The 22,988-nt window shown below is 48.1% G+C and overlaps 1 protein-coding gene across 6 annotated transcripts in view; it reads left to right on the top strand.

Annotated features, from left to right (window-relative positions):
- The window catches only part of TMEM229B (transmembrane protein 229B), a 44,320-nt gene that overhangs the window by 5,430 nt on the left and 15,902 nt on the right, over nucleotides 1-22,988 (top strand). For 2 of the 6 annotated variants that reach the window (XR_014810984.1, XM_084969514.1), the window contains exon 1: nucleotides 18,811-18,917. The exons of the other annotated variants lie outside the window; for them this stretch is intronic. The gene's annotated coding sequence lies outside the window, so the exon portion shown is untranslated. Of the gene's footprint in view, nucleotides 1-18,810; nucleotides 18,918-22,988 lie in introns of those variants that run through there. 6 annotated transcript variants of the gene reach the window in all.

The following is a 22,988-nucleotide window of genomic DNA, read 5'->3' as shown; positions in this document are numbered from 1 at the left end:
ATGGTCCTCACCATTGCTATTTTTAGCCCACTGCGAGCCCCATCTTCTTTTTCATAGCTGTCCTTGGCCAGGCCCCATTGAGTCTCCAGTCCCCAATAGAAAAAGCCTTTCTCAACCAGGAATAAGGCAGCCAGGACATTGGTCTTACTTTCATCTACCTTCTAAAAACAAACATGGACAAGAAATATTGTCACCACTTGACAACATACACTGTGCCTCCAGACTTCTTATTTTCCCCCAGACTCTGGTTTTGTCATTGTGTTTTTGCCTACCACAAACAAAGAAATGACCTTCCGAGGCTCATCTATAGACGCCTTAAAGCTTTCATGTGGCCTTCCCAGTTCCTAGCACATGGTGAGGACCTATTAAATCATCAGTTGTGGTAACTTGGACATGATCAGATAACCAGATTGCTATCATAGGGCAGTGCTGCCGTTTGAGTAGGAGCTGATGGTTGGCAAAGGCTTCTGGGATTGGGAAATCTGGGATCCCTCCCTGACTCTTGTGTGTGACCTTGGACAGCCCATCTCAGCCCTTTGAGATTTCATGCCACACGTGGAGCTTCACCTGGCTTCAGTGATAACGACAGCTGCTGTTTATTGAATACTTATGATATGCAAGCATCGGGCTAAGCACTTGTTAGGTTTCTCCTCTTATAGCAATCAGACGGCTTTTACTTATCTCCATTTCAGAGCTAGAAAAACCAAGGCTCTGAAAGATAAAGTCATTGTGCGTGTCACACAGCTAGCAAGTGTCCAAGTTGGAATTTGAACCGAGATCTATCTGATTCCATCACGTTCTATAGCCTTGGATCGTGTGGTGGAACAAATGCTGGGGAGAAGGTACAAGTGGAGGCGGTATTAGTTAAACTATAAGAAGGAGAGCTGGTATGGCTTAAACACAGCTAGTTAAAAGGAGATAGAAGTGGAGATTCTCATTTGGAAAATGACATCCTGACGAATGTTCGGGAAGAAGAGACAGGTCAGTACCCTGCATTGGGGAAGCAGTCCGATGGCCTGGGAGTTGCTCTAAGAGGACCAAACTTTCTGCTTGGCACAGGAATGTATCTCATAAACCCCATTTCACTTGGCTGCCAAATTTTTCTCTTTCTCTCTCTCTCTCTCTCTTTTTTTTTTTCTTTCTGTCTTTTTGCCTTTCCTAGAGCTGCTCCAGCGGCATATGGAGGTTCCCAGGCTAGGGGTCTAATCAGAGCTGTAGCTGCTGGCCTATGCCAGAGCCACAGCAACACCAGATCTGAGCAGCGTCTGCGACCTACAGCACAGCTCACGGCAACACCGGATCCTTAACCCACTGAGCAAGGCCAGGGATCGAACCCGCAACCTCATGGTTCCTAGTCGGATTCATTAACCACTGAGCCATGATGGGAACGCCCAAATTTTTCTCTTTCTTAGCAGGCTCTCTGGGCAGCATCTTTCTTTCTGTCACCCTGCTCCACTCGTCATAGTAGTTTATCTTTGTAGATTCTTGACTCCGGGCCTCCAACCTAGTTTCTGGGCCTTCCCCTGCCCATCGTTAGAGTCCGGCTATGGAGACCCTGGTTATGACTCTGGGTCCCAGGTGTACTCTGCAGAGCATAGCAAGCGTCCGGCTCTCCTGTTCTTCTGAGAAAGTATGGGTGGCCATGCATTACCCCATTCAAAGGTGGAGATGCTCGTTCGTGGAGATGCTCCTCATCTCTTGCATCTTGGTTGGTTCCAGGCAAGTTAACTCCGTGGATTTTCCTCCTCTTTGGAGGTGTTTGTGGAAGAGGAGTGAAGGTGGAGATGGTGGTCTGGGGGAGGGGAGCCGCCCCCCGCCCCCCACTGCGCCGCCGCCTCCACCACCACTGCCGCCGCCACCAAGAGTTAGCATGAAGGTGTATGATGGAGCATTGTGCTCGGGGTCAGGGCACTTGAGTTCTTGTCTCAGCTTAGTGACTCTGGGCATGTGACAGGAGATCTTGGGCCTTTGGTCTCCTTGTCTGTAAAATAAGAATGTTGGAAGAGATATTCTCTAACCCCTCCAGCAATAATTCTTGGATGATCCCTTGGAATCTGGGTGATTTGGTCTTTTTTCAGAAAAGAACTCAGCTGGTCTGGAGGTATAGGAAGTCAGAGCTGAGAGGGCAGAGGTGGGGTTGAAGGAGAAAGAAGCCAAATTGGAAGTTAAGGGACAAAGCCACAGCTGGAACAAGTCCCTTCTTGTGACAGGGGACCAGATCGGGTCATTCCTCCTTTGACGGTTTAAATGGGGGGGGCCGAAAGGTGGTGTATGTTCACCCTTATACTCGCCATCGCCTAAACCATGGGGCGCACCCCTTACATCTTCTCTTAAAACTTAATCTTCACACCCTTCTCATCCTCTGACTGTCCCCAAGTGAAGGCAGCAGGGAAGCTGTGCATCAGCGTATGTCTTACATACTACACTTGGGTTTGGCAGATTCCAGGGCCTGGTTCAGCCCAGGATCTTCTCAGGGCTGCAGGACCTGGGACTTTGGCTGGTGCTTTCCAAGTGACTCAGAGTCAGGGCGTATGTGTTCCCCCCTCTTCTGTCCTAGCTCCACCTGAGAGAGTCAGATCATACTCTAGGTTCAGCCTAGGAACTCAAGAAGTTACAGCTTTTCCAATCATGAAATCGGGCTGCCTCGATTTCCCCTTGAACAAGCCATTTGTCCAAGGATTCTGCTCTCCACTGATACAACTTCTATTTTAATTTCATCCTATTCAAGGCAGAGGCACAAATGACTTCCCATTGAATCTACCAAACCAGTCTTTTCTGTCCCTGCCTGTCTCGCGTTTTCCCGAGAGCCATGATTTCTTTTTTTTTTTTTTATTATAGTATGATCCATTTTTATTTTTTTTTAATGTTTATGGAGGGATGGAGAAACAAAAAAGATGTGCAGTAAAACATTAACAGTTATCATTAAGCCGTATGATTTCTTTTGATTCTTATTTTCTTCTGAGTAGTGATTTCTGACGGTAGTTACCATACCACTGGGAATGTGAGAGACAATTTTAGTTGGTACGGGGACAAACATTTCATTTTAATAGCTATGTTTCTAATGAGTGTAAAGAAACGTGACTCATTGGGATGTACTCATAACACAACTTAATTTTGTCTCCCACTATCCCTTGATGTTGATTTCGTGGATTTAGTTTTTTTCCTGCCCTGGGAGGAAAACTCCATCAGGCCTCATAACTTTCCAGGTCATTCTTAGGCAGTAGAAGGTCCTGTGGTCACTTTAAGTCACATAGTCTCTATTCAGGACTTAATATATCCAGCCAGTCTTTTGTCAGTGGGCTGAGAGGGACAGGAAAGGGCTTGCTTGGCCAGCACTGTTGTCTGCCAGCTCCCAGCTCCCGGGGCTTGGCAGGTACTTCATGCTGAGTCTCTCCTGTGGCCGTGCGCATGGTTCTCAGAGATTCTTCCCCCACAGCTGGTGCATCCGTTTACTTCCAGTTGTCTTGAAAGGAGCAAATTATCCTTTACTCTAGTTCACTCTTTTTTTTTCTTAGCCCCTAAAATGCAGTGGTTCACCTCCAGCCTCTTGCATCTGAGGTCCTTCTGCCTGTCTGAGTGGCTCTCTTGGACAAGACCTGCTCTCATCGCGGGCCCGCCTGTTCTTACAGGTGGCCCCTGGTGGCCCAAGGAGACACTCACCTTTGAGGCAATGAAAACTGGGAATGCAGGCCCCGCCTCCTGCCCCCTGCCCAGCTCTCTCAGCTTCCTTGGCTCCGCCCACAGCAGATGGCCAGCTTGCCTCTCACACCTTGGGTGTCTCAGGTGTGATCAGATGCCAGTCCACTCTGTCCTCCCAGTTGCAGGGTCACATATCATGTTTCCAGGGTTGGATATCAAATTTCTGCCTGTTGGAGCCCCACTCACCAGCTTGGGAGCATCAGACATGCTGTGTCCACTGTCTTGGGTAACGCTTCTGATTTAACCTCTTGTTGTATATGTATCATCAAACCCTAACTGTCACAAACAGCCTGGGATTTTTTTTTTTTTTTTTTTTTTTGTCTTTTTCAGGGCCGCACCCACGGCATATGGAGGTTCCCAGGCTAGGGTGTAATCGGAGCTGTAGCCACAGGCCTGCGCCAGAGCCATGACAACGCCAGATCCGAACCGCGTAGGCGACCTACACCACAGTCCAAGGCAACGTCGGATCCCCAACCCACAAGTGAGGTCAAGGATGGAACCCGCAACCTCATGGTTCCTAGTTGGATTCGTCTCTGCTGTGCCACGACGGGAACTCCACAGCCTGGGATTTCATGGCCATTACTACTTAGGATAAGGTATAACTACAAATTTAACCAAAATAATAAGGTTCACAACAACTAACATTCATTGAATACCTATAATGCCAGATGCTGTTTTCAGGGCAGGAAACACTTCCATGTAATTCTCACAAGGCGGGTACTTGTATTATTTCTCTTTTGCAGGTGAGTAAACTGAGGCAAAGAGAGGTTAAGCAGCTGGTCCAAGGTCACACAGTTGGCAGCAGAGCCTGGATTTAAATGGAAAGAATCTGACCCCCAATGTGGGTTCTTTTAAACTCCTGTGCTCGGCTTCTTCCTACAAGGGTGGTAGGCAGCCAGCGTAAGTCATGAAGGCAGAACTCATATGAGTGGGAGGTGGTGACTTAGGACCTTAATTTTAGGTTCTTCCCCGGGCATTTAAACTCTCCATGCATCACCTTTGCCTGCTTTTCCAACAGCTCCTTCTCTGTCTTTCCCCAGAGCCTAATCCACATGCCCATCTCACCTGCCACACACCCCCTCTCCCCGCCCCATACCTCATATTATTTCCCTGCCAGGAGGCCCCTCATCTGTTTGCTGCCTCCTCAAATCAAAGTCTTTTTAGAAGTCAGAACCCATCTTTGCTCCAAAGGTGTATTTGACCCAAACCACTTCAGCTGGGATCTTTCACTCCTCTTGTAATTTCCTCACTAAATTGACAATTATTATGTACTTTTTTTGCAGAGAGCGGTGAAGGGCAGTTAGCACCAAGTCTGATGTCTCCCTGCCACTGACTTCCTCTTGCTAAGTTGTGCAAGGCCTTCTACCTCTCCAAACTTTGGTTTCACTATTCTTAAAGTATGGGTGTGGATTAGCTCCGTTCGGTTTCTAATATTCGATGATTTGTGGTTGCCTTCCAGACCCCACCCCTCCCTAACTTTTCAGCTCTTGAGGGCTGGACCTGTGTCTTGTATGTCTCAGGACAGCTCAGGACTCTGCACAGGCTTCTACACACAGGTGGTATTTCACAGTGGCAGTATTTGGTTGGCTGATGGGAAATGCTGTAAGTCTGCTCTGGGCTTGACCAACTTTCAGAAATTACCTTCCTCTGGGTGATCATTGGCGGTTCTCTCTTCTGCATACGTTTACAACAAACATTGGGGTTTCGATCTGCTGCCTTTTTTTTCCCTTAAGAGACCTAAAGTCATGCTATTCAGGCCTACACTCTTTTATTTCTGCAGTTTCAAATATAAAACCCAAAAGCTTTTCTTTAACTTGTGTGATGGCAAAGCCTGACCTGGACAAATACGAGGCCACTGCTGGTCTCTTGACTGGGCGGAGGGTGTGTGTCTGGGGGTGCTGCCCCCGCCCCTGCCACGGAGATTGTATAATCTGTTAGATGCGCTCTACATTACCATTTTTATTTTTATTTTTATTTTTGTCTTTTTAGGGCCACACCTGCGGCATATGGAGGTTCCCAGGCTAGGGGTCTAATCGGAGCTACAGCTGCCAGTCTATGCCACAGCCACAGCATTGCCAGAACCAAGCCGCATCTGCAACCTACACCACGGCTCACAGCAACGCCGGGTCCTTAACGCACTGCGTGAAGCCAGGGATTGAACCTGTGTCCTCATGGATGCTGGTCAGATTCATTTCTGGCACTGATCCATGATGGGAACTCTTATATTTGCTTTTTTAAAAATTGAAACCATTCTGAATTCCAAAGGCTTTAGATAAGAGATTGTGGTGCTGTGGGGTATTTCTCCGGAAGTGCTGTTGGCAGTAGGGGCTGGGATAGGTCCTTGGTATGTGGGACTGTGCTAACATCACAGACCCTCACAGGACCTTGCCTAATCCCAGCCCCGCTTCCTGTTCAGCAGCAGTTCACACCTTGGTTCGCCAATTCGTTTTTGTTTGTTTGTTTGTTTGTTTGTTTTTAAGATATTGCATTACAATATCATTTATCTTGATTACTAAGCTCTTTGGGGCACTTCCTTAAGCTTTATGCCCAAGGTAAGTGTCACGTTTGCCTCACCCTAGAACTCTCCCTGCTTGACTCCTAAACCCGGAGGACTTTCCTCTTCTGCTGTGGCCTCTCAGGGATGAACTGGTGTGTCTTCAAGGTGGGTGTACCTGCTTGGGAGTCCCACTTCACTTTAATACTGGGGGGGGGGGGGTGCACCTTTGGCCTCTTGGCTGAGTCAGCTCTGCAGAGAGACTTGTAAACTGGTTTCTGTATGCACTTCCTATATCTAGATGTTTCTTCGGAGCCTAAGTGAGCCAGGTGCCCCTACTTCCTTCTGGGACAGGTTTCAGCTCCTCATTTCAGAGTCAATCTGCTTGTTAATCCCTACTGCTACTTTGACCTGACATTTAAGAATTTATGTATATGTGCAATGCTCCTGGAAGAGCATGAAAACAAGAGAAAAATTTACAATGATAGCATCAAAGTGTTCTGTTGTGTTTATTTTTTGATGAAGAAACCGAGAGGAAATAGTGTTGTGAGGGTTAGTGGAAGAGTCGGGCTCAGAAAGCCCTTTTTTGAGCTTCGCATTAGCATTCCAAGCCAGCTGGCTGTGCCCTTCCATTTTTCCCAGTCCCCAGGTGTCCTCGGATGGGGAGGACACATGACTCAGTTAGCTCTCCCCTCTTAATTAAAGGACTTTTTTTTTTCCTTCTGGCTGCACCCATGGCATGTGGACTTCCCAGGCCAGGGATTGAACCCTCAGCATAGAAGTGACCCCAAGCCACTGCAGTGACAGCACCGGATCCTTAACTTGCTGAGCCATATGGAAACTCCTGAAGGACACCTTATTTTTTTGTTTTGTTTTTTTTTAACCCTTGGTCCCTATTTGGCAGGAATGGGCACACCTCTGGGAATTTTGGCCACTTCCCCTACCATTAAATAATCCTCTCGGATTCTGAGCCCTAAGTATTTCTGGCCTGCCTTTTTAACCTATTGGCAGTCCTCTGGGATCACTTCCCTATCCCTATTCCTGTCTATGATTCCTCGTGATATAGCATTTCCATAAATATCCTTAAGCATCCTCTTACATACTGTTTACCCATCTTCTCATCCATTAAGAAGATATTCCACAGACCAAGCCTGGCACCTAGTTCTTTGACTTCTTCTAAACACATCTTTGCCTCCAGACATTCAGCCATTTGTCATTTCCCTGGGCTCTGCAAATGATGTGTGGTCTTCTATCTGTTGTCCTTATGTGCTGGGAAATGCCCAAGGGTAGTATAATTTCAGTGAATTGTAGAAATGAAATTTCCCAAAGATGCCCACCTGAATTGTCTTAAGCCCCATGGGTTGATCCCATCAGATACCCATCATTCAGGAATTTTGTGTCCATATCTGTAAAAGACTGTTGAATGTATTCTGTTGCATTGAACATTTGAAGCCATGCTGATTCTGTTGACCCCTCAGTTTCCCACAGCACTGAAATTTCCTTTGCTTCTAGGGCCGCATGATCTTGGATGGTGCCCCTTTTTATTGAGTAAATATTTGTAATGCCTCCTGATTACCCCGGATAAAATTCATAGATCATATGGCATACCTATATACATCAATTTTTAAAAATCAGTATAATGCCTAAACTGTATTATAAAAGAGAAATAAGGGGAAAGTTAATTATAATACACTATCACTTATTCTAATATGTAATTACTTGGGCACAAGCACACAGCAAACAGAAGGAAGGAGTCAGATGCTTGAACCTGTTCATAGAATCTCTGAGGATGTAACAGCCACAAATACCCACAAGATACAGGTGTGTGGGTGACTCGAATACCAGGAGAGATGCTGCTGAGGTTGATGTGTTTTTCCCAGATGCTGAACCACTCTTGGTAAAGTTCTGAACATAAAGTACAGTATCTCCTTGATTTGCGCTCCGCTGGCATTCCTAGACAATTCAGTCTATGTTAAAACCATGCAAAATTCCTCTGTCTTTATTTCAGAAAGGGAGTTTGGGTCTAGATGCTGAAATGGGCTTTTCACCTCTCTGAATGCCTGATGGAATGTTCTGAAGTCATGTGGGAGGGCTCTTTTGTGGGTTGTTGTGGGAACTGCAGGGTGTCCAGGTCCCCATGGGCACATACCCGAGCACTGCCCACCCACAGTGGTGCTGACAGAGGGCCCCCACCCTCGCCATCCCGGGGTGGCCCCATTGAGAACTCCGGGTGTGGAAGAAAGACCAGCAACTGGGAGACCCACATTGTAGGTCTGGGCCCCAGTACCTTAGTACTTGTATGACCTTAACTCTAGCTGCCTGGGTCTCCGCCCTGTAAAGGAATTATTAATGATGCACTTGTCCTGCGGGCCTTTCAGACTGTGGCTCACTGTGCTCCCCCTACAACCCTGGGACAGCCCAGAGCATCTGTATCTGCAACTATTTTTTTTTTTTTTTTTTGCATTTTATGGCCGCACCCGCAGCATATGGAGGTTCCCAGGCTAAGGGTTGAATCTGAGCTGCAGCCGCTGGCCTAGGCCACAGCCACAGCAATGTGGGATCCAAGCAGCATCTTTGACCTACACTACAGCTCACGGCAATGCCGGATCCTTAACCCACTGAGCAAGGCCAGGGATCAAACCCGCAACCTCATGGATACGAGTTGGGCTCGTTAACCTCTGCGTCACAAAGGGAACTCCTGGTTTTTTTTTTTTTTTTTTTCCCCCTCAGCATTTACACATCCTTAGGTCCCTCTTATCTGGGAAAGAAGGAAGGAGGAAGGGAGAAAGGACACTTCCCCGCCCCCATCTCTGTGTCTCCAGCAGCTTTTCTCTGTCTTTTCCATCACAAGCAAACTTCTCGAGTCATGTGTCCACGCTGTCCCAGTCACCTCCCTTAGCAGTCACACCTCTTTCTTAAATGGTCCCCAGCAAGCTCTTTGCTGCCAAATCTCTTCCTTCCCTGTGTGGCTTGCCTCTCTCTTGAGCGCAACCCTCAACACTCCTGCCTCTGCTTCCCCAGAGGCTGCCAGGTCCTTTCTGGGTGTCCTTCTCCCTCTCTGGCCCTTCCTCAGACCCCTTTACAGCACTTAGTCCTCGCCAGTCCCTGACGTCCCCTCTTGCGCCTCACCAGTCTCTGATGTTCCCCCCTTGCGCCTTCCCCCCAGCAGGCTCCTCCTCTCCGCTGCTGCATCCAGCGGGGGTCCCAGACATACCTCTTGCCTGGAGGTGTCTCAAACTTAGAGCATCCAAAATGCCATTCATTGTGGGTTGCCTCCGATGCACACCTTTGCCTGCATCCTCTTCTCTCAGGGAATAACCCTGCCAATGCCCAAGTCAGAAGTATGGGTGCCATTCTTCCCCCCATCTCTTTCTCTCACCCTCTCTTTCCCACCTAGTAAATCCCCCCCCCCGCCCCCCCGTCCTTCAGTCCCGCTTTCTTAATGGCTGCAGGTTAGGGTTGTGTGTCTTGATTAATCTGCATTGGCTTGACCCTCATTGGTATTTAGGATTGCAACTTCTACTTACTGTTTGGCTGGGTTAAGTAAGATCTTTAGAGGTTCTCTCAGCACTTTTGGGCTTAGGATCCCCTAAGTAATGCAAAAATACATGAACATAATTCTAAATTACAAAATCATGTTTTTAGAAGTAGCAAAATTTATGTGTGTACTGAAGCCACAATAGCTTCTTTCTGCTTCTCTCTTATTTTCTCGACTTTTTTTTTTTAAATTTTTTGTCATTTTGTCTTTTCTAGGACTGCACCCCTGGCATATGGAGGTTCCCAGGCTAGGGGTCGAATCGGAGCTGTAGCCGCCAGTCTACGCCAGAGCCACAGCAACGCTGGATCTGAGCCACGTCTGCAACCTACACCACAGCTCACAGCAATGCTGTCGTTGACCCACTGAGCAAGGGCAGGGACTGAACCCGCAACCTTATGGTTCCTAGTTGGATTCATTAGCCACTGAGCCACGACGGAAATTCCTATTTTCTCAACTTTAAAATTTCTTCTGGTGCCCCATTGTGGCTGGTGCAGTAAACACGTGTCTGGGGGCCAGTGGGGCAGTCCACGACCGCTTAGAATGTTAGCCCCCTGTGGTCTGGGCTTGGACCTTTGCCTCTTGGGGTCTTTGCATGTTCCTGGTGGTGCAGCATTGATACTGAGTAACTGTTTAAGAAACATGAGCATGAATGCATGAATAATGAGGTGAACTTGAAGTAAGCTCATTGAAGTAAAAGACACTGTCAGAAAGGAAGTTATTATTACTCGGTTTCTGGCGTTAGGATGCTACAGTCCAATTTCCAAGGTTTTTTATTTTCAGTGTTCTAAAAACAGCCATCCCCACTGTTGTGCTTCAGCTTTCATCCTCCAACCCACTTAGCACTGAGTAGTCTGCACATAAAAGATGTATATAGGGATTTCTGAATTAATTAATAAATGAAGTTGGATAATATGTTGGTTTGCTCCATTCCCTTCCCTGCTGTCTCTTATTTAAAGAGGCGTGTTCCTTAAAGCGGCCACACCCAGCTGTGACAGACAGGGTACCTGGGGAGGGAGGCTATGCCCGGGGCCAGAGTGCGGGTGGGTGGGGAGGGGGCTTCCTTTGGAATTAGGTGGTGGTAATGATGGGGGCAGTGTGGGAAACCGGAGAAAGCCCACATGGGTTCTCAGAGGAACAAACATGGTCTAAAGGCCTAAAGTCAGGCAAGATGAATAGGACTCACCACAAATTTGAAGGGGAAACGAAATACCACGAAACACCCAGAAGGCTGTGGCTTAGCAAATGTAACCTGACTTGTTGTTATGGGCTTGTGGACAAAACAGGTGTCAAAACACCTCCAGAAAATATGAACTACGTATAAGAATAGACCCAAAAGGTTAATCAGTCCTGTCCTCTGGTACTGATAGGGCAGCCTCCTGGAAGAGTGCTGATTTGGGGGAGAGGAAGAAGTAAATAAGTAAGAAGTAAGAAAAGGGGTGGGCTGGAAATTCCCTTGTGGCATAGCGGGTTAAGGATCCAGCGTGGCCACAGCTGTGGCTTGGGTCGTTGCTATGGCGCTGACTCGATCTCTGGCCTGAGCACGTCCATGTGCTACAGGTGCAGCCAAAAAACAAACAAACAAAACAAAACCATAGAAAAGGGGAACCTACTTTGGTTTTTTTTGTTTGTTTGTTTTTTGTTTTTTGTCTTTTTGCCTTTTCTAGGGCTGATTCCCAGGGCATACGGAGGTTCCCAGGCTAGAGGTCGAATCAGAGCTGTAGCCACCAGCCTACGCCAGAGCCACAGCAACTCGGGATCTGAGCCACGTCTTCGACCTACACCACAGCTCACAGCAACACTGGATCCTCAACCCACTGAGCAAGGGCAGGGATCGAACCCACAACCTCATGGTTCCTAGTCAGATTCGTTAACCACTGCACCACGATGGGAACTCCGGGGAAGCCTACTTTGGAGAGGACATGTGTCCCTCTCTCTCTCTCTCTTTTTTTTTTTTGACTGCACCCATAGCATGAGAAGTTCAGGGACTGAATGTGCGCCACAGCAGTGACAATGCCAGATCCTTAACCTGCTGAGCCATTAGGGAACTCTAGGAAATATGTCTCTGAGGGACAATTTTGACAGGGCTGGAATTTTTGTGCACAGTGTAGACATGTAATAACCAGTGTCCTCCCTGGGTTCACCCTCCAGTTCAGCTCTAGTGGAAGGGGACCCTTTGTTATTTTCTCCAGACTTTTTAAAAAAGTTATTTTAAGGGCCGCACCTTCAGCATGTGGAAGTGCCCAGGCTAGGGGTTGAATCGGAGCTGCACCTGCAGGCCTACACCACAGCCACAGCATCACCAGATCCCAGCCACGTCTGAGACCTACACCACAGCTCATAGCAACGCCAGATCCTCAACCCACTGAGCAAGGCCAGGGATTGAACCCTCAACCTCATGGTCCCTAGTCAGATTAATTTCCGCTGCACCACTACGGGAACTCCTCTCTCTGAGCATTTTGATGTAGATTCCTAAGAATAAAGATATTGTTTTCTAGAACTTGAAGTAAATTAAACTTTGATATGATACGAATCTAATTATGAAAAATGCAAATGCCTTACCCCTCATCAATGTTTTGCCCTAATCATCCACCCTGAGTTTACAGGTATTTCTAGATCCCAGGCAGGGGGTGGTAGATCAAGTTATCTGCGACCAGGTGACTCATTTTGAGAGGGCCTTGCTGGGCCAGCCATACCCTGTTGAATAACCGCGTTTACACAATAGTTTTCCTCTTCCTACTCCCACCAGCAGCAGAAGCTCATTTGTCATTCGTTCAACTGACACATGAGAATGTTCTTGCGAAAGCTTCTCAGGTTTATTTGGGCACAGTGGGTATAAAAAGAAGTCTAGTGCCCTTTCGGTGCCTTTAAGAAGTCTACCATTGAGTTGGGGAGACAAGACGTGGTCACTGAAAGGCAAAGGACATGTAAGCTGTCAGTACTAGGACCACACAGGACAGCTCTTATTGAGACCTTATGACTCTGGAGAATTAGGTGCCCTTAGCAGTTTGGGGGGTGGGCAGATGGATCAGAGTGGGTTCGGTATGATGCAGGGCCCTTTCATTAACACAGTGAAACTTGGAGTGGGCACTGAAGAACAGAGGTAGATAAGGGCATTCCAGGAAGAGGACCAAGGGCACAGAAGCTGGGGGATGGGAGAATGGATGGAGTACTGGGGGACAGCAAATTATGGTCCAGTCTGGCTGGGGCCAAGGGTCTGTGTAGGGGGCAGGATCTATCCCCTTATGAGGACCTACCTTGTACCAGGCATTTTGAAAGATAACTTTGCTGACTCTAAACATAATACATGTTTGGTATATGAAGTTTAGGAAAATCGAGCCATATGAAGAAGTATTTAAATGAAATCACCCTCTTCTTTCATCCAGAGATCACCAGTTAACCTCAGTGTGCTTCCTTCATGTGGGAGATCTTTTTTTATTTTGCTTTTTAGGGCTGCCCTGGTGGCATATGGAAGTTCCCAGGCTAGGGGTAGAATCAAAGCTGCAGCCTTTGGCCTGCACCACAGCCACAGCAATGCCAGATCCTTAACCCTCTGAGCGAGGCCAGGGACCAAACCCGCATCCTCATGGGGACTAGTCAGGTTCATAACCTGCTGAGCCACAATGGGAACTCCCATTTTGGAGATCTTTAACATTCTTCTGGCAGCAACTTTGTTTGGGTTTGTAGATTCAGGACCTCTCGTATCCCTCAAAGGATATTTTCCTCTTTTGGCTGAGTCCATGGCATGTGGGAATTCCAGGGCCAGGAATTGAACCCATGCCACAGCAGTGACAATGCTGATCCTTAACCACTAGGCCACCAGGGAACTCCTCCCTCAAAGGATATTAAGTGTACGTTGAAAAACATTTCATTCTGTGGACTTTATTTTGTTTTCTAGCTAGAATTTCTATTCTCAAATTTGGTGCTCCTTTGGCAGTTTTGGTTTTTCCCAAATGTTCGGTGAGTCTTTGTTGTGTTTCCCTCTTTTGAGGCTCTTCCGTCACCTCTGTGTGAACCCTGATTCCGTGCTTTAGAGCCAGCCACCCCTGGTTGTGGACAGGAGGGTGGGGTGTGGCTGCCGGGAACACGGGAGCTGTCTAGGTGTCCCCTGGCCTCCCTAGCCTAACGTCCTGGCACAAGCATGGGTGGAGAGGTGGGGCAGGGCCCCTTGCGTGACTGCTCCAAATCCAATGACCAACCACTCAGGGCCCCTCCTGAGCTCCTAATCTGCTTGCTCCAAATTTGGAGCCCCTAGAGCTACTCCTCCGACTGAGTAGACTCCTCAACCACACTGCTTGGGTTCAGATCCTAGCCCCAGCACATACTAGCCCTTGGGGAAGCTGTGTAACTCTGGGTCTTATTTGTAAAGTGGGTAAAATAATAGTCTATATCTCCAAGGGTTTTTGTGAGAGTTAAATGACATAATACGTGCTTGAAAGAGTGTCTGGCATATCTGTTTGTACTGAGTGTTATTATTACTTCAGGGTTTTATTTTGGGGGGTTGTAGAAAATAACAGTCTCTATCTCCAGGGGTATTTTTTTTTTTTTTGGTCTTTTTGTTTTTTAGAGCCACACCTGTGGCATATGGAGTTTCCCAGGCTAGGGGTCTAATTGGAGCTGTAGCCACTGACCTATGCCACAGCCACAGCAATGCCAGATCCGAGCCATGTCCTCGACCTACACCACGGCTCATAGCAACCTGGATCCTTAACCCACTGAGTGAGGCCAGGGATCGAACCCGCAACCTCATGGTTCCTGGTCGGATTCATTTCCACTGCGCCACAACAGGAACTCCTTCAAGTGTTTTTGTGAAGGTTAAATGAGATAATATGTGCTTGGAAGAGTGGCATAGATATGTGCTGCATGTCTTATTGTTATTATCACTTCATGGTTTTATTTTGGGGGGTGTGGTTTCTCCTTCAGTTTATTCTCATTTCCTTCCATCTTCAGGGAGCCCATATAATTCTGTCTTGTTGTCTGGTGCTATAATGGATTTATTCTTCTTAGAAAAAAATTTTTTTCTGGCACTTTCTAGGGCCTTGGTGAGATAGGCCTCTGCCCCGGCCTGCCATCTTGATACATTCATATGTTTCCCTGGAGTCCTTTTTCTGTGAGTATGTTTGAGTGTGTTTTTGCTACCTATGTGAGGACATCCGTGGCCATCTGTGTCCGCTCACGCAGGGGCCTGGCCCAGGGCAGGACTGGCCACCTGATCTGGGTTCCTGGATGCTGACAGGGCGGTGCAGGCCTGGGAGGTGATGAGTTCTCTGTTCGGCCTTCCTCAGGCTGTTTGAGGCTGTCCTAATGAATGTCATGGGTCCTCTGCTTCCTTTGTCAAAAGGAATGTTAATTATTTTCAGCAGTCTAATTACGTGGCTAATGAGAGCCTGACTGAGATAACATGGCCTTTAATTACTCTTGCCTAAGTGCTGTTTGGAGCCATATTTGAGCGTGTTGCAAGGCTCACGGCTTTCATGGCAGACAGAGCTGTCTGGTGAGAGGCTGAGTGAGGGGCAGGGCTGCTGAGCTTGAGGCCTATAGTGGAAGTGCCAGGCCATGGTCAGTGCCCAGCCCGGTGTCTGCTGGTCTTTCCTCTGGGCCATGACTTAAAGGGAAGGGACCGTCAGATTGGGTCACATGTAAAGCAAACAGCGACCATCACTGCTCCCTCAGAACAACTCAGGCCTCAGTCTTTCTTCCAACACACCTGCTCTTCAGGCTCCTCTTGGCCAGGCCTCTTGCTCTTACAGGACCTACCTCCTGCCCTTTCTCCCATTCAGCCCTTGGATTTTGAGTCCTTACTCTATGTCACGTTTAATCCAGGACATGAGGAAGCAAACATAAGGCCCTCATGGTCCAGACAGCTTTCTGGAACAAAACTTTGATCAGCCCTTCTCCTCTTTGTCCAGAAGAAAGGCTACATGTCTCTGTTCTGACCCCTTCCCTGTTCCGGGTTTATCTTCTGCACTGCGGCCTTTCTTCCATTCTGATGTGGAATCTTTCAATAACTGGGCCTTCATGTACAGACCCTTGGAGGGCAGCTCTGCCAAGCCTCTGGGTGGACTTCAGTAGGCTGGGAATGGCAGCTTGCGTGACATTATCTGCCATGAGAATCTAATGGCAGCTCTAGGTGGTCTGTCGCCATAGGTAAGCTAAGTCTCTTAATTTCTTCTCCATATCCGTGTCTCTCATGAGTGGGGTAGAGAGGAGAAGGGCTGGTGAAAACCTTGGCCCGTCTGTGTTCTAGTTGTCATTTAACCTCCAAACTTCCCTTGAGTCCTGAGTCAGTTGGAGTTAATGTCTGCTTCATGGGCTCATGGAGGGGATTCAGGAGATGACCTGTGTGACAGCTGCCCAGTACGTAGAGGATGCCCAATAAATGGTTTGGAGTTATTTAGTTTGCTTTATAGGGCTGCACCTGCAGCACATGGAAGTTCCCAGGCTCTGGGTGGAAACAGAGCTGCAGCTGCCAACCTACAGCACAGCCACAGCAATGCCAGATCTGAGCAGCATCTGCAACTTACACCACAGTTCACAGCAATGCTGGATCCTTAACCCACTGAGCGAGGCCAGGGATTGAACCCACATCCTCATGGATCCTTGTTGGGTTCTTAACCTCCTGAGCTACAACGGAAACTCTTGGGTTTGGATTTTTTTTTTTTTTTTGTCTTTTTGTCTTTTAAGGCTGCCCCCACGGCATATGGAGCTTCCCAGGCTAGAGGTCTAATCGGAGCTGTAGCTGCCAGCCTACGCCACAGCCACAGCCATGCCAGATCTGAGCCACATCTGCGACTTACACCACAGCTCACGGCAACACCGGATCCTTAACCCACTGAGCAAGGCCAGGGATCGAACCCGCAACCTCACGGTTCCCGGTCAGATTCGTTTCCACTGCACCACAATGGGAACTCCTGGAATTTTTAAAAACATTCTAAGCAGCACCCCTGCACTGAGTTATAGCCAGAGACGCAGGGACTGGTTTTATTCACCAATGGCCAAGGCCCTCTCTGCAGATGGTAGACAGTGACTTTCGTGGAACAAGGGTTCATCCTCCCCCATCTCACAATGGAAGCCTTGGTTAACTAGACCTGTAGCTGAGGAAGAGGAGGGTAGGGGTATCTGTTTAGAAACAAAGGATTTCCAGGAGCAAGAAAGTGAAGCTCAGCCTTAGGTCTGTGTGTTGGGCAGCCTTCGGGTCACCCTTGGTAAGTTCTAGAGCAAAGTCCAGTGGAACTTTCTGCGATGAAGGAAACATTCTACATCTGCATTGTGTGACATGGAGGACACCTGCCACCTGCAGCTATTGAGTACTCGAAATGGGACCAGTACGACCGAGGAACTGAACTTTTAGCATTTTATTCATTTTTAGTTAATGTCAAATTTTAAATTTAACAGGTAGCTAGTGGCTATCAAATTGGATAGTGCAGTTCCACAGTTTGCAGAAAAACCATCTCTTTGTGTGCTTCCTGGTCTCGGTTTAGGTGTTGTCTCCAGGCTGCTAGTTTTCGCATGTCCTGTTTGCAAAAGATAGTCAAGGTGTGCTGAGTTGCTGGCAAGGGCCTGGTGGGTCAAGGAGAAATGATAAAATCTAGGCAGTGATCAGAAGGGTGATTTACAGAAAAGAAAATCATGGACTTGGAAAATAGACTTGTGGCCGCCCCAGGGGGAAAGGGAGGGAACGGGAGGTATCGGGAGCTTGGGGTTATCGGATACAACTTGGAATGGATTTACAATGAGATCCTGCCGAGTAGCATTGAGAACTAGGTCTAGATACTTATATTGCAACAGAAAAAAGGGTGGAAAAAAAAATGTATACATGTAAGTGTATCTTGGCCCCCATGCTGTACAGTGGAGAAAGAAAGAAAGAAAGAAAGAAAGAAAGAAAGAAAGAAAGAAAGAAAGAAAGAAAGAAAGAAGGAAGGAAGGAAGGAAGGAAGGAAGGAAGGAAGGAAGGAAGGAAGGAAGGAAGGAAGGAAGGGTGATTTAGAGCCCCCAAAGTTATACCAGCCTGCTGAGATTGACCCACCATGCCAGGCCTCTTCGTTTTCTCAGTTCTGCCCCCTACTGTCTGTGAGGGGCACAGCCACTGGTTTTCACAGCAGCAGAGGTGGGCAGGTGATGCTCAGATGCGTGATTCTCTTGCTAACAAGGCATTTCCAGGTGAGGGAAAATCCCCTGTGCCAGTCCGAATTTTCTTGATGGCGAGTGACAGACATTCCAACAAACTCGCTGGAGGGAAAAAGGAGTATTTGCTCTCTTGTTAGAGTGAAACACTCAGGCTGAAAAGGACCTGGTAGTTACTTCAATTCTTTTGCTCAGAAGCAGGTAGAAATTCCAGGCCATCAATCAAAGGATTTCGCCTGCCTTTCATTGGTTAATAAGGTTGCCAAGCAACAGCTGATGAGGCCTTCCGTTTCTAGCCCCTCCCTGCAGGAGGCATCTGCATTGGACCGGCTTCATTTCCTTGGCAGTGAGGCGCTTTGCCTTGACCTAGTCAACCCCATAGGGATCACCAGATGACCCTTGCAGTAAGGGGCAGGGGATGTCTGACCCCTGATGACATTAACTTTATAGCTTCTCTGGCCTTGCTATTTCTCCAACTTGTTTAGCTTGTTTCTGTCTCAGGACCTTTTCACGTCCCATTCCCTCTGCTTGGAACGCTTCTCTCACAGCTCTTTGCAAGGTTTCTCTGTGTCTTTCTGATCTATGCCCCAACGCTAGCCCTTTAGAAAAGTTTAAGTCTCGCCCTCCAGCATCTAGCTTCTTTCTGTCCCCAACCAGGCCTTTTCCCTTCTTTGGAGCCTAATATCAGGCATCACAGGATGTGCTGGATGGCTTATTTATTGTCTGTCTCCCCACAGAGTTGTGAGCGCCAAGGGGGCAGGAACTTTGTCTTGTTCACACTGGGGACAGTGCCTGACCTTCAGCAGGTACTCAGTAAATATTTGTTGACTTCTGGAATACGACATCATATAAACAAACCAGCCTCCACAGGACTTCTTGGGCCAGAACCCCTAGTTGTTTAGAAATCTCTGGGGGAGTGGCTTGGCTGTAGGAAGCCGTGAAAAGTAGGGCATTGGGCATCATGCTGTTGAGACAGTCCAGACCTATCCTCGGAAAGACCTGCTTTGCTTCTTTCTGCTTCCACTGGGGAGGCAACAAAGGGGCAGGGTCCCCATTGCTCCAAAGGTATGGTGCGGCTGATTCACCTGTAGGACATCCTAAGGATGTGGGCAGTAATAGGGAGAATACAGGTAATTAAATTCCTGGTCACTTTGTGGGTGAGGCTGTGAAGCCACTGTCTGTTCCTTTCCAGTTGCCAGAAGGAGCCTTGCTGGCCTTCTGTGATGAGGATTCTAGGGCCCCTCAGTGCGTAGGGGATTATTGATGAAAGGGAGGTGAGACAGCTCTTTACAGTAACACATGCCTCGGTCTGGGACGGTGGCCAGGCAGCTAATTAGAGAGCCCAGCAGCTGTCCAGCCTTTTAGGCAGCAAGCAGCAGCCGCCCAGTGCCAGGGTGTGGGATGGGAGGGAAAGGGAGGGAGCACAGGGCCAGAGACCACCCTCCAATGTGTAGGGGATGGGAAGTCAGGGTTGGTTCCGGGAGAGGAGGGGGAACATGGAGAGGGGTGTGTCAGGTGGAGTGGGCTGGATGGGGGGGAGGAAGGAAGAAAAGGGCATCCGGACAAGGAACCTGCAGGGGAGAGAGAAGACGGGTGATGATGTCCAACAGGCAGGGAAACCCACATTCCAACCCCAAAGGGAGGGGTATGGAGTGGAAGGAGACGGCCATGTGGAGTCGGGGGTCCGTCCCCGCTCCCCATGCTAGTCAGGTACCAGGGCCTGGGTCTCCTTGTTCCCCAGGAGGAGCTGACCGGGCGCAGCCTTTCCCCTGGAGGATCTAGAGTACCAATTGCATTTGCAGCTGAGCATGGTCACTCCTTGGTTTGGGAAGTTGCCAGATCCACGTGTGTTCAGGGCTGGTCTTACTACAAGATAAGGAAAAGCAGTTGTGCTGAGTCAAAAGGGAAGAACTGGGGAGGCTTCAACTAACCAGGGGGCTCCCCAATGGGTCCCTGGGGCACCTTCTCTTTCCTTTGTGGGGACCTGGGGCAGAAGGACTTGGGGAAGAGGAGAATAGGAGGGAAAAAGAGAGAGTATTTGCCCGCCACTCCCAGACTTCAGTCTTAAGTTCTGGGCTATGGAGGCGGATGGTGGGGTGGGGGTAGACTTGGCTTTGATGTTCTGGTCAGAGAAGCAGAGATTCAATCCTGCAAGCCCAGCTTACCCTAAATAGTTATGGGGGAGGGGGAGAGAGAAGGATGCAGAGGGAATTTCCTGCCAGCAGCTGCTGGTTAAACCTCTTTGGGAAATGAATCCTACATGTATGAAAACTGGACGTGCCTTTTGAGAGCGCCAGCACATTGTAGAAATAACAGAATAGGCATTGTTATTCTCTGACCTGAACCTGAGCTTGGCCCCTTGCCCACATGGGAGCCTGCAGTGTCTCTGGGATGCTGAGGACGCTCTGTTCCTGCCCCATCCCTCTTCATGTGACACGTCTTCTGTATTGTCCAGACCCAAGGCACTCAGCTCATCTATCCTCACCGCCCAGCCTGGGTGATGACTCACCGAGGTGGGAGAAAGGAGATCCAGCATCTTCTTCTCTCCCCTGGTCTGCAGAGAAGCCCTGGCTATTGGAAAGCAATGTTTATGGTGTTTTGTGGGAGAGAGCCCTTCCATGATGGTGGCATAAAAATCAGAGAAGAACACCAGATATCACTATGTTTGCCTAGTAACAGTGGATGTTGCAATCACCCATTGATTTAGCTGGACCCGTCTCAACCTTGCTTGTCCATCCATCCAAGAGAAGTTCCATGGTCTCAAGGAATTCATCCTGTGGAGGGGGAAACAGACACATAATCCTTTTAAGATGGGACAACATGTTTCAAAGGGAGGAAGTTCAAAGTCCTGAGGGAGGAGTTCCCGTCGTGGCTCAGTGGTTAACGAATCCGACTAGGAACCATGAGATTGTGGGTTCGATCCCTGGCCTCGCTCACTGGGTTAAGGATCTGGTGTTGCTGTGAGTTGTGGTGTAGGTCGCAGACACAGCTCGGATCCCGAGTTGCTGTGGCTCTGGTGTAGGCTGGCGGCTACAGCTCTGATTAGACCCCTAGCCTGGGAATCCCCCATGTGCCTCTGGTGCGGCCCTAGAAAAGACAAAAAAAAAAAAAAAAAAAAAAAGTCCCGTGGGAATATCAGCAATGGAATAACTGGGGGCTGTGGGAAGATGGTGTCACAAAGGAATGAAGGGGGGGTTAGGGTGTCAAAGGAGGAATGGCTATGGTGGGCTGGAGAGGAGGGCAAGTAGAGAGGGCTTGAAACTGTGTGGTAGGTTCTGCTCCTTCGAGCTTCTGGTGCATCTGGACATGTTGAAAGAGAAGCTGGCTGGACAGACTCAGCCGAGTGTTTACAAGTAAGCAGCTTACAGAGTGGACTAAGTAGATTACATTGAATGAAGGGCATGTGCATGAGGACGTGTGCCTTAAGAATGAGATTGGATATGTTTAGATACTCATATTGCAACAGAAGAAAGGGTGGGGGAAAAACTGTAATTGTAATGTATACATGTAAGGATAACCTGACCCCCTTGCTGTACAGTGGGAAAATTTAAAAAAAAAAAAAAAAAAAAGAATGAGATTGGGAAGGGAAGCTGTTTGATGCTGTGCCGTATGGTGAGGAGATGACTTGGGAGCCTAAGGGCCAGGGTTAGAATCAAATGTGGTCTAATCTCTTAATGTCCTGAGATTCAGTGTTTTCTTTTTCTTTTCTTTTCTTTTCTTTCTTTCTTTCTTTTTTTTGGTCTTTTTGCATTTCTAGGGCCACTCCTGTGGAGTATGGAGGTTCCCAGGCCAGGGGTCTAATTGGAGCTGTAGCCACCGGCCACAGCCACAGCCACAGCAATGTGGGATCCGAGCCGAATCTGCAGCCTACACCACAGCTCACGGCAACACCAGATCCTTAACCCACTGAGCAAGGCCAGGGATCGAACCCGAAACCTCATGGTTCCTAGTTGGAATCGTTAACCACTGAGCCACGATGGGAACTCCGAGACTCAGTGTTTTCGTGTTTAAAATACAGCAGCGCACAGAAACCGCTGCAATTAAATCAGATATAGTGGGGAGACTGAGCTGCTGACCCCAAAGCCATTGGATGTTCCTTTTCCAAGAGCAGAAGGTCTAGGCTCCAGGGGTGGGGAGATTGGATCCAGTGAGTCAGGCTCTGGTTGGGGCTTGGGCCCTGAGATTGGGAAAAGGGGATGGGACAGACTTTGTAAATATATACTAGGTATCCTACAGTCCTGTAGAATTCAGTGAAGAAACCTTACACGGTCTTTAATTTTTATATAAACTAACTCAGACCCAAGTTCCAAGGTTGGAATTTTGGTCGTTGGTTTTTTTTTAAGTACTCTGCCTGTATAATTGCATTAGAATTCCCTCCCTCACCCCACCCCACCCCTATGTTTGTGTTTCAGGTTGGTTTACACTTGCACATATTCAATTTTCAGTCTTTCCCCTTTACGGCCTTCTCCCCTCACCTCCAGGACCCTCCCCCTTTCTATTTATTTATTTTTAATTTTTAATTTTTTGTTTTGCTTTTTAGGGCCACACCTGCGGCATATGGAGGTTCCCAGGCTAGGGGTCTAATCGAAGCTACAGCTGCCAGCCTCCTCCAGAGCCACAGCAACACCAGATCCGGGTGGTGTCTGAAACCTGCACCACAGCTCATGGCAATGCCAGATCCTTAACTCACTGAGCGAGGGCCAGGGATCGAACCTGCAACCTCACGGTTCCTGGTCAAATTTGTTTCCACTGCACCACGATGGGAACTCCATCCCTCCCCCTTTTTAAAAAATACATCTCTGACAAGTGTGAGTCCCGTGAAGACTTTATTTTGTGTGTATCCTGTGTAGCAGGGTTGGTCCTTCATAACAACAGATGAAATGATTCCTTTATTAAAGCACCCTTTCTCCCCCGACCCCTAGCACCCTGTCCTTGGCATGTTTTGTATCAGTGATCGATTATTCTGAACTGTACATAACTTATGTTGCAAGAGGCAAAGGGCAAGTTTTGGATTTTGCTTCTTCCAAGTTTGTTTTTAAACGACCAATTAAAAAAAAGAACATTTTAAATACAAATAAAATATAAAATAAAATGTATCAGCATTGGGTGGGGGTGGGGTGGGGGAGATGATTGGGG

This window comes from Sus scrofa, chromosome 7 (genome assembly GCF_054392235.1).
Source record: "Sus scrofa isolate SSC_HxYL_T2T_F1_AM1 chromosome 7, Sscrofa_HxYL_maternal_Yorkshire_Landrace_v2.0, whole genome shotgun sequence".
Classification (NCBI taxonomy): Eukaryota; Metazoa; Chordata; class Mammalia; order Artiodactyla; family Suidae; genus Sus; species Sus scrofa.
The sequence above is the reverse complement of the archived record's forward strand: the minus strand, read 5'-3'. Positions and strand labels throughout refer to the sequence as shown.